We start from the raw sequence: 12,979 nt of genomic DNA, 5'->3' as shown, positions 1-12,979 counted from the left end.
TGAACAGTGACAATCACTGTCATGTGGATCATCATGTGCCTAGCTACACTTGTCTTGGTTTTTGACTTTTCACTTGAGGTCCTAGTTTTTAGATTACTCAAAGAAATGACCTCTGCTTTCTTTGATCAACTCAGTTTTCTGACTCACTTTGTTCTGTTAAGGCCACTCCTTTCTTTTGTTTAGGGTTTACCGAACATTCTTTAGCGAAATGTCCGCTTTTTTCACAATATAAACATAACAGTTCGGTTTTCGCGAGGGACACGGAACGGAGACTGCTCTACTCACAGCAGTAGAGGAACTCAGGCAAGTGTTGGACAATGGAGCGAAGGCCGCCTTGGTGCTACTTGACCTATCGGTGGCCTTCGATACCGTCAGCCACGAGATCCTCCTAACCCGACTAAAAGCAGCAGAAATACATGACTCAGCATGTACCCTCATTGCTTCCTACCTAGAGAACAGAACTTTCTCGGTAGAATCAGGAGGAGCTAAATCAAATATATTCAATCTGCCATGCGGGGTCCCGCAGGGCTCCTCGATGAGCCCCACTCTTTTTAATCTATATGTGGCCCCTCTTGCTGAAATAATAAGGAACTGTGGATTCACTCCAATATCCTACGCTGACGATACTCAAATCGTGGTGTCAATCAGTAAGGATGTGGAGGACACAGCAGAAAAATGTCAACATTGCATGGTACAGGTCAGCCAATGGATGAAAAGAAACTGCCTAAAACCTAACGGGGACAAGAGTGAGGTCATGATATTAGGAGGTAACACAAATATATGGTCTCCCTCCTGGTGGCGTAAAAATATGGGAATATGCCCAGAATCATCAGAAAAAGTGAAGAACCTGGGAGTCACTCTAGACACCAATCTCTCATTTGACGCCCAAGCCAGCAAGCTGGCATCAACACTTTGGTATATCCTAAAAATGATAAAAAAGATACTACCTATCTACCGCAGGATTCGCGTAAGACAGTGGTGACAGCTTTAGCTTTGTCAAGACTGGACTACGGGAATGGCCTTTATGCTGGAGCCAGGATGAAAATCTTAGCCAAACTTCAACGCCTGCAGAATGCAGCAGCCAGGCTTGTATTAGGCATACCTAAGTTTGAACCAATCAGCCACAAACTAAAAACCCTGCACTGGCTGCCAATTGCAAAAAGGGTACAATTTAAATCATTGTGCCTGGCGTACAAGGCTATTAACGGAACTGGATCACAATTCTTGAAGTCACATTTAAAACATTATGAGCCAAATAGACTTCTCAGATCCGGCCAAAAGAGACTCATCAGGGTCCCGAGATTCAGAAGAGCCAATTGGGGCGGAAGAAGTTTCCTTGTACATACAGCAAGAACCTAGAATCAGCTGCCTCTTGCCATAAAAATCAGCCCATCCTTGAAATCGTTTAGAAAGGAAGTTAAAACCTGGCTTTTCTCCGCATAGCTCTAATTAACATCTTCAAGAGCCAAGGGTATATCTTAGCGCCAAGACGCCTTCGGGCATTCGCGCGCTCTATAAATTGATAAATCAAATCAAATCAAATAACTTTTCTTTCCTTTTTTCTTTCTTTTTCCTCTAAAGAAAGAGGCCCTCTGATTTCAACCAATTTGCATTGGTTCTGGGTCACCAGGCTTATCTTCCTTGTCCTTATCTCTTTTTTCTGTTTTAAACAAAACTGATTTAAAATCTGTTTTAACCTGAAATCTGTTCTTGACCTTTCTCCTTTTCTTTCGCTTAGTTGATGGTCTAATCGAACCACCAGATCCACAAATTCACCATAATCCACTGGTAAATTAACTATATGAGCTAGGGAATCTTTCAATTCCTCTTGTAACCCACGATAGAACAGTGAGGTCCGCTTTTCTTCGGGCCACTGAGTTTCGGAAAGGAGTCTGTTAAAGGTGGTGATATAACTAAACAAATCTTTAGTTCCTTGACGAAGATTAAGAAGCTCATTGTCGCTTGACTGAACGAATACATGACGGGCAAAAAGCTGTGTCATGGCATCCTTAAAATCCTGATAATTCTGTAGAAGAGGATAATTTTGGTCTACCAATGGAATTGCCTAATCGGCTGCCACGCCTCCCAAATACGAGATGACAAAGGCTGTTTTTGCACAATCTGTATTAAATACTTGGGGTTTGCAAAGAAAATGCAACTGACATTGATTAATAAAGGCTGCGAAACGAGAACTATCACCTACAAAACGCTCAGGGTTAGCCAATGGAACAGGTGTGGGGGTAACTACTGTTACCTGTACATTAGAATCAGTTTTTTGAGCTGACTGACTATCAGAAGAGAATGCTGTGCCAAATTTAGGAGGAGATAAAATTGGACGTTTGTCAGGACCTTTAGGATCTCTCCACTGCCTAAATCCCATTTTAGTTTTAGACAGCTCTTCCCTAAGAACATTGTTCTGCTGCTTTAAATGTTGCATTTCTATTTGAAGAGTTCGCACAATTTCTGACAAGTCATCAGACTCGTCCATTTTCGTTGATCCCACAGAAAGAGGAGTAGTGGCTTAGTCTTCTGCCACAGTAACCACTCACCTGAACTCCTGGTTCTTCTTCTGTGAGATGAACGAACCCAAATCCCTTTAAACACCAATCGAATGACAGAGACTGATGAACTCTATAACATTCAAAGGGTGTTCCAAGGGAAAGGGGAATTGGGAAACAAAGAGACAAGAGAGATAGTCTTGTTCTGCTGATGTCTTTTGATACTTCGTGTTGATTTGTTCTTCTCTAGCATGTTCTGCCATTTACACCCTCAGAAGAACTGCTAAGACATAATAAACACAACAGCTTAATTACTAAAGACTCTTCCTTCTTTTTCTCTGCACCCCAGGTAGAAGTGTAACATCAAAGACTGCTGTGTTGCTTAACTTGACTTTCTTGTCCTGCAATATTGAAATCAACATTTAAATGTAACTTCAATTATACACACACAAATAACTTATTTGAAGATTTGCTGTATCCTTGTCCTCAGATTTTACCTTTGTATTGTGGTAATTCTTCTTACCACGTTTAGTATGCAAATGTCCAAAGTTTTACATAGCCATAAGTACTGTTATAATCCTTTTTTAGGAACTGCGCTTTAACAGTCAATCGGTTCCTTTATCCAAAAGTACTGTTCGAAATTCCAAAGGTAAATATCGCCGCATTCAAAATACTATCTCTGTATGTCAAAAAACTAAACACCTTGTTCGCGCAATAACTTATCTGTTTGCTTTTCTTCTGTTTTTCTTTGCAAGTTCCCCAGCAACGCGAGATGCGGAAGCCAGGGTTGGTTTAGGTTGGCCCACGGTAGTCCAGGATTTGTCAATAACGGGCCCCGGGAAGTGACGATGTTGAAAAACAGGAATTGAGGAGACAAAGGACTAATTCCACTCGGAGATGGCTCAGACGCGCAGTCCTAATCGACTGGAGTCCAGTGCCGACGAGACTAAGCACCGAGCACCGAGCACTGGCGCGAGCAGCTTAAATAGGTTCCTGCTGCCTCGTGCTTTAATAGGCACGTGTCAACAGTCAAATGCCACGCCTTAGAATACCGGTGAGGGAGGAAGGTTCAATAATACATCGGCCACCAGTGACAAATACAACTTTTGACAAGAACACAATGTTTAACATACCTTATTGATTAACCTGACCAATTGACCACCTAATACATAAATTGGAACTCCGTGTGACAAGGAATGATTGGAATTCAAGAACACTTGGCATAATTGGTTTTGGCATGATTGGAAATCTATGTGACCGTTACATATGCTGCATGTATCCTCCTCCAATCCTATGGAGCATGTCACACATGTAAGAGCCCTACTAGAGAGACTGAAAAATAACTCACTGTATACCAAATTGGAGAAGTGTTTGTTTCATGCCTCTGATGTGGCGTTCCTGGGATATGTTAATAATGCCAGGGGAATACGGATGGACACTAGGTAGGTGGATGAGATCACACAATGGAAACCCCCCTTAAATCTCAAGGTTTTGCAGAGCTTCATCAGCTTAGCCAACTTCTACAGGAGGTTCATCAAGGACTTTTTTACAATTATTCATCCTCTTAAATATATTGAAAAAAGGGGTGTCCCTCATTTGGACAGACCAGGCTGAAGCAGCCTTCCAAGGAGGGTAGTCCTGTTTCACCCAAGTACCTCTGCGACAACATCCAGATGCTCGGCTACCATTTGTGCTAGATACAGATGCCTCATACCATGCTTTGGTAGGGTATTCTTTTTTTTTTTTTTTTCTTTTTGTGTTCCTCATCTCAACCATGGCTGGACCATCAGTACCGTGGACTAGGAAAAGTGTGACTTGAAAAACAGACATGCTGTCTCAGTGCAAGACTGGAAGGGGTCAATCGTTACGAAGGGGCGCCAGGACCCTGCAGCCAAATCAGTTTCACAATGAATCACAGACCCTTATGTACTATTGGGATGGTGCTTGCCATTAGCCAAATTCCACCATTGATTTTACCACAGATTGACCTTAATGAAAAGGACAAACATGGTAGAGCGAAGAGAGTGCGACATGGCTTCGTAATCATTGGAACTGGGGAAAAAAAAAAACCAGTTTCTAATTATTGAGACCAATCGAGTTTCAGCTAAAAAGCTCTTTTGTCCGGTTTACCACCTCTAGAAAGATCCAATTTCGATATAGAAAGCATGGAGGAACTCCAATCTTGTAGTGTCGGGGGAGAGTCCTCTTTCCACCGCCTGCAAATCTCCCGTCGGTAGGGTATTCTGTCACAAAGACATCCCGAGACAGGCAGGTTACATCCTGTGGCCTTTTGTTCTAATAAATTCACCCCTGTGAAAGAACTATAGCATTACGGATAAGGAGTTGTACGCAATCAAAAGGGCGAGTGGAAACATTTCCTACTGGGGGCCAAGCGTACAGTTGGGATTTATACAGACAACAGAACTTTACATTTCTGAAGACTGCCAGGACGCCCACTCCGTGGCAACTGCGTTGGTCCCATTTCGTTTTCAGATGACGATGTTACTATCAAATACCCACCAGGACCTCAACATGGCAAAGCAGGTGTGTTATCCAGAACTGAAGCTGTCTTAACAGAAGAGGGTACACTTGACGCTGAACCCACTGGCATCCTGCATAAGGCAATATTCCTGTAGAAAGAAATAGCCTTGATCACAGAGGAAGACTTTCTGGAAGACCTAATGGTTACGCCTCTCGTACACTCATGACGAGCTGAGCTCGTCATGTAACGCGGTCTTCCGCAAAAGTCAGCGCACAGCGGGAAAAAACGCTAGCGCGCAAGGTGTTAAACATCTGTTTATTGGATCTTCTGTTAGATTTACGATATATGATGTATACATTCTTCATGACAGTATCACATAGCATAGATTATTTCCTGAAAGCAAATAAGTCGATTTGTGTGCTCATGCCTTCGAGAAGCATGTGCTCAGTTGTTTCCCACTAGCTTCCTGTATTAGGGTTTCTGTATATAATGTCCATTGCTCATTGGTTTAACAGAAATGTCCATGCTACATTTGTCATATTCCAAACAATGTGACTTGCATGTAGAAGTCAACAGACAGATAAGGCCATCAACTGTTTTATAAATAAACAAAGGTAAGAGTTGACGATGCAGAAATAGTTTCCCCATGGATATCAACCCATCTCTCCATATCCCCAGTTCTGGCTACAATGTTTGATGACTAAAAAAGATATTTATACTCCCATGGATAGAGACTTTGAGAAAGCTGAGCAGGTATTCACACAGGTGACAGGTAGGCTGAGTCGCTGTATGCTTCACCCCACCCTCGTCAGTCAGGTGTCTGCTCTTCTGTGAGTCAGTTGCATATAGTGAGGGGCTATCAAAGGCAGGCTGCAACCACTGGGAGCTAACTTGGTGCTGTCACCTCATATGTATGCAAAAGGGGGCACTCTGTATGTGTCGACCATGGTGTAGTAAATAGAAGAGAAGGATATGGAAATGGTTCCACTTACTGAGTTAACTACAGTCAGAAGTAAGTAAACATGCATTTCATGAAGAGGGAGATGATGATTGGGGAGCTGTGCAGTCCAAGGGTTTGACACAAAATATGTCAAAGTGGACAAACACAGTGAAGTGTGCAGTGGCAGGATGAAAGTGACAGGAGAGGTGAGCAGAAATTGGAGAAGTGATCGGTGGGTAGAAAGCAGAATACAGGAGTAGTGAGAAGTGTCAAGAAAGGTTAGCAAGAGATGGGAGAGGTAAACAATGAACAAAGACATGGACAGTAATAGATGAGGTGGGCTTTGAAATGAGAGAGGCGTGCATGAGAAATGGTTACTGGCAGGAGAGTTAGACAAGGCGGCAAGGTAGTTACTTCAAGAGGCAGTGATTTAAACTGTTGTAGTGGGGGAGATTGTGGATGTGACCTAGGCAGTCACAGGAGAACTATGTCTTGAAACCACAATAGACTTCTTAGTGAGGGCGATATTGGGTCCATTGACATGAATGTACAAGAGTAAGGTCAAAGAATTAAGTATTGTAGCTAAGGTGTCCCAGTGCAATCCCTATTGTGCCCCCCAACACCTACCACCCTCACATTTAAGCTCACCTTCTAAATGTTTAAGGATGGGTGACTGATTCATAAGCTTTTTGCTCAGAGCGTGATATATGCTGAAATAGCAAGTTTGAATGCTATTGCATTAGGGAACATATGCAACTCTCAATAACCCATTAATTACATGACCTATTTGATGTGTTCACATAGCAAGTTTGAAGATTATTATTTTATAGAACATATGCAACTCTCAATAACCCATTCAATGCGATACCCAACTGTCCAGGAACTTGACCACACTTGCGTTTAGAGAGGGGCACTACAAGATTTTCCACAATCTTTGGCGGCAGAGCAGCGTATCAAAATGTCAAGCCAGTGACCATGGCTATTTTTGATGATGAACCTTGGGACACACTAATTGCACTAAATTAGCTATCAGAGAAAACTTCTTTGTAAGATGGCTCCTTTGAACTCCTTAGAATGACACGGATAGAGCCACTTTTGCCAATTCACATAGATATGTGCCTCCACATCCTCTTATTTGAGAGGAGATTTATGCTCTTTCTGTACTTGTTCTACTGTTTAAAACTATAGAGTTCACCAGCACCTACAACATTAAACCAGTCCTTAATGAATTATTAGATGATCCCAGAGCAAGTCAATTTCCATTGTTTTACTCTGTCCATACTACATCAGCTACTATGGGTTGTTCAAGTGTATGTTTAACCCATACTCAAACATCAACAGATCTGATCGCAGCATTACAACAGCAATGTTGGTGGTGGCCTTTATGTCATATAATAGGAAACAACAGAAAGGGCATTAAACCCTTATCAACACAATCATCCATCTTGCTGAGCGCCAATCAGACACAGACTAAAACCCAGAGTGGGGCTCTGTGATCCAAAGGTTCGCACCTAATAGACCCCTCCTTTTTCTCAGAATAACTACTGTTGTCTCATTGAATAGAGGAGAAATGGCAGTAGTGCCTGAAAATGATTTGAGTGAGTAGGCATTATTTGCCTGCTACCTTCCATGGGAGAGTTGACTACTGGCATCTCCTGTTTTGAAATGTTTGCCAGTTCATTTCAACTTGGTCCTTTGCTTTATGCGGGACATGGAAGGCCACACATATGTTTGCTCTTAACTATCAATCACGGTGAGTGTAGAGTGTGTACTGTGTTTGGCAGTATGGTGACAATAATCCATTTTGTGTCTTTTAAATTGTGTGGTTCACAAGAGAGGGGACAGAGTCTGGCAGACAGGGATGTGAATAATAGAGAAGTCCCAGGATTGCCTCAAAGAATCTAGACATTAAATTGTGTGTGGCCTGCTGTAATACACCACAAGTAAAAAGTGAACCAAGGAGGAACTAGTGCTTAGTTGTAAAATAATGAGTACCGTGCCCAAAGCTGTGTTCAAAATCCTGTTGCTCACAGGGCACCTAATTCAAAGGCTGCATAGTCTTGAATCTGCCACAGGCCTCTTTAATCTACTGGCAGACATTCCTGCCCTTTTATGTCCCTCCTGTGGGCTCCTGGTTTCTCCATTTTTGACGGGCTTTCTGACTTTCTCTTCCTTTTTTCCCCTTTGTGTCTTCTCTCTCTTGCACTCGGGAAAAGTTTATCAAATAAAAATAAATGCTGGTTCTCAAAACTGAGTGCAAGCGGCACCCACTGGCAACCACATGCTCAAATTAGGCAATGGGAGGTGCGCTATAGTTCAGGAGAACCCTGCTTCCAGATAATGCGTGGATGGGTTGGAGATGTCATACAGAGAGTAAATGAAAGGTCCATCAAATTCATAGCTGGTAAGAACCGGTGATCCATGGAAATGACCATAATCAGTTAGTCAGTCAGATAAACTTTGTTCGGTCAGTATTGGCCATAAAAGCACTTAAAACACACAAGAAAAAAAATACAAAAACTACTCAAATAGATAATAAAAAGGACAGACAAATAATTCATATACAATTGCTAGTACAGATCGCTGAGCCATCTAGACCCTTTATATAAAAACTGTATCTAACAATCTGAGAACATTAACTCAGAGAGCAGTAAGGCTACAAAAGAGACCATTAAATACATTTTTATACAGTACTTAGATATTATTAAAAAGGGGGGCACTAATATATTAGAATAGAAATTCCTAAAAACCAGCTCAATGTATAAACTATTTTTATCTTCGTAATAGGGCACTTGATAAAAAACTAGAAACACCAAAACAGTTCAAGGGTTAAGACAGCATTTGCAAGTATATCAGTGCTGGCTTCACTTGTGCAAAATGACAGTGCTTTAAAAGAGGTCAAATTTATTTTTTCCGGAGGTTGCTATAAAATTCACAGCCGAAAATAAAATGTAAAAGATCTTCTTCCGAAAAGTCGTTACAAGCACAGGGCTTTAAGGCACCTGGTTTAAAAAAGCCCTTTGGGACAGATAAACAGCAGTGGATATAATTAAACCTGAACCCAATTGAAAGAAAATGATGGCGTGGGTTATTAATATATGTCCAATAATGTTGTTCAAAATTCCCTGGGCTCAAAATAAGGTATTGCCTTATTTAAGGCTTGTTGATTTCCCTATTTTCCCTTTCTGCCATCCTTCTGGATAGAAATAGCGATTTTATGACTTTCAACTCATTGGGATACAGCTGTCTATGGTATTTAAACACCTTGGAGTGCCCTAAATTCACTAGCTGCTCTGAAACATAACCCAACCAAGGGATATCAATAGCCCTATCCAGCCTCATACATTCTTCTAAAACAGACTAGTTAGGAGTAGGGATAGACCATATTTTTAGCCACCGTATTAAAGGAGTCATAGCTATAAGGTCAGAAATACAACTCTGTCCAATTTCATCATGTACCATAAAGGATGGGGTGCGGAGGGAACTACTATATGAGTTGTATGCAGGAATCTATTTTTGAACACCTGGAGATCATAGGCATCCTTTTAACCCCAGACATCACTACCGTATGTAGCCATTGGTATACATTTCTCATTATAGATCTTCAATAATGGATGAAGAGATTTGGCCCCCAAGCTCCTGGCAAAGTCTTTTGTGGCTCCTGCTGCTCTAGCCCGAGTGTTTTTTTGAGAGTTTGCTGGTTCAATTTGAGGATACTCTGGCACTATTTAGAGTTGGACAGTTGCAGAAAAATTGCAAAATTTGGCTAATGTGCTGTTGCTATATCAAAAGTGCAATGATGTTGGCTCTGCTATAAATACGTCTGATGGGACATCTGCCACATATTGGCAAATGGGCCCACAGAATCCTCTATTATAAAATAAATGAAATAGAGTTTTGATTGTATGATCCATACAAATATGCAGCAATACATAGGAAAAACAAATATTCAGATATAAAAAATCCAGAAGTTTTTTATTGCAGTTTGGTTTTCTACATGTTCATTGAGAATTAAATATCCAGTTTTCCAATAAAAATGATAACAGAATATCAGCCTAAAATAATACTGTTAAGTCAGTATTGTAGGTGTACCATAGGAAGATGTAAACAAATGGATAGAATATATTCAGTGTAAAACAGAAAGTTAGCAATCTAGGTCACAAATGTTTATTTACTTGGGTTCCTGGAAGTTGCAAAAAGAGAATTGAAAAATGAATATATAGTAATCATGTAGAACACAATTACATAGCCATACAACATGTATTTTAATTTGATATTCTCATGTATGGATTTCCTAAAGAATCAAGGGGTTGGAAGAAGAAGCTTGAATAATGACATTATCTAATACATACTCTATGTTGAGACAGTATTCAGATGCAGTTGATATGGATATAAAAATAGCCCTTAATGCACCTACCTACATTTATATTCACCCTCCTATGAACCTATGCTATGACATTGGTGGTATTGGTGGGACACCTAAATATACTTGGATGATTCCGTAAAGCCTATTCTAGGGCCGCTCTTAAATTTTTGTCAAGCTCTAATTGCTGACAAACAATGGCTGTTGCTTGTCCACTTCTCACCAATCCCTGATGGCCTTCCCTTTGCACTCCAAAGGATGCCATCTCCACACAAGCAGTCTTTAAAACGTGCATTAATTAGTTACACTCCATCATTTTGCTCTCCTGTTCATCACATTCTCTACTCATAGATTGCCTGACTTGCCTGTTACAACTCTGGGTGTTCAAACGTACCATCCCAATCCTACAGGTTCTCTCTTGTAAGCTTTAATTTTGGGATCTCCAGTACTGAGCTGCTTTCCTGCAACCAGGAACAATAATCTCAAAGGCTATGTTAGCATTTTTCATTTAGTTCTTCTGGTACAATTGGTGTATTACTATTCATAAAGCATTCTTTTATATCCAGGGACAGCACCTAAAATAGTGTGGCTTCCATAAGGTGCCACACGTAGCTCTGCCTCTATAAGGAGGTGAGGATCAAACCATATGCTCATACCTTCATGCTGCAAATGGGTCCTCAATTCGATATCAATCTGAATGCCGATTCTGAATTTACTTGAGTACCACCAAAGTTAATAATTTTATGGTTCCATTTTAACCCCATGCTTCTCCATATCTAGCCTTCTAATACTAAGGACTGTATTCAAACCCCAGTTCCAGAATTAAGGAGGTTTGTTTGTAAATAACGGTGGTGAACACACACACACACACTTTTGTTTATCCTTCTAACATAAGCACAAATGTTACAGACTTCAAATTCATTATTCTTTCTCTGGGTCCTCACAGGAATAAGATATTATATATGTTTCACACACCCTTTTTGTCTATTATGGCACAGATTGAGGTACCCCCTTTAAAAGTAACTTTAATTTTGTGGTCCACCTCTAACACAGTGGGACTTCTGAGATAGTTGCTTAGGCAGGTGGTTGTAATGAAGATGTTTACGATGGTACTCCAGTTGTGTTTCCCTGGAGAGCTAACCAATGGACCAGAAAACGGAACCTCTTCTGCGAACTTCATTCCCTCATGAGCAGCCCTCCAACCTGAGCAAAGGCACCGCATATGTAAATGGCATCACATCTTAGGCCTCTGATGGACCTAGCAACAGGCTACCCTGCAGCAGTATTTCAACAAACTATGTGTGAAGTGCTGCAAAACAACTGCTGTCAAGCAGTCAAGACCATCCATCTGTGGTTCCTCTTTGGTTATTAGATGGCAATACTGGTAGACGTATGTTTCAGTGTCCCTGTTGCAATGCACTGTTGGTATGAGAAGTTGTATGGACCATACAACATTGGAATTGGATAAACCTTACACAATTCTGTTGCAATGTAATGTGTGTATGAGAAGTGAATGGACTTTACAAAATTCCATTTCACTAGGATGAACCTTACACAATTCTGTTGCAATCTAATGTATGTATGATACGTTGGGTGGACCTTACACAAATCCAAGTTGTGATTCACACAACACCAGCCAGATGTCAGAATCCAAGGACCTTGTCATGAGGTGGGCCATCTACCCAGGGCAGATCACAGTTTCACTACACATGCCATGAATCAAAAGCTCTGTTCTTAGAATGCTTAACTGATATTTATCCATACTTTCCCCATTTTCAGTTCCTATAGATATTTAATGATAGAATACAGGGGGTGATAGGGTGATGGTGTTTCTCAGAAGAGAATGCATTTACAGTATTACCAAACTCCCAATAAGGCACACAGACTTCGCTAGGGGTGGCACAAAATCATGTGGCTCAACTTGCACATGATCCTGGGAAACCTCTTTTTATTGCCTTTAGCATCCGAGTTTCACATAGTACTCAATGATTGATCAGATTCTTTATAAGAGACAATGACAGACAAAAGAACTTTTCATAATTTAACATTTTACTGCAGTCTCATTCAAATGGCATTATTCAGTATACATCATAATACATAAGGGCATGAGAAGGCTTGAAGTGCAATCAGAATCAATTTTAATTTCTGGTTTTACTTCTTAATCACAGGGAGTGGAAGGTAGACTTATAACATGGGAGCTGGTGCTTGTATTCTCAGGTCAGCACTTTCTGACACCTTTTACTGACTGCTGGTCCAGGCAAACTGGAGCACATGGGGGTGTTGAAGATGAACGCCGCATCCAAGCATTTACTTGTACTATAAGGGGAACGTCTGCCTTCACTGCCATCGTTTCCCTGGACATTTCCTTTGCCGTGAGGGGAACGGCTGCACGCACGTCCACACGCCGCTCTGCCACGGGGAAGCTGGTGACTACATCTCCCAGCAGGCATTGAGCGGCTCAAACAGAGGGCGTCACCAGAAGGCGCCAGAGACCTTAAAAAACAGCACGGCCCTCCCGCAGCACGGGACGCCGCATCCAAGCATTTATCTGCGCCGTGAGGGGAACGGCTGCTTTCACTGCCATCGTGTCCCTGGACATTTCCTTTGCCGTGAGGGGAATGACTGCACACACGCCCGCACGCCGCTCTGCCACCGGAAAGCTGGTGACTACATCTCCCAGTAGGCATTGACCGGCG

The sequence above is a fragment of the Lissotriton helveticus genome, chromosome 5_1, assembly GCF_964261635.1.
Source record: "Lissotriton helveticus chromosome 5_1, aLisHel1.1, whole genome shotgun sequence".
In the NCBI taxonomy this organism is placed as follows: domain Eukaryota; kingdom Metazoa; phylum Chordata; class Amphibia; order Caudata; family Salamandridae; genus Lissotriton; species Lissotriton helveticus.
Note: the sequence above shows the minus strand (reverse complement) of the source record.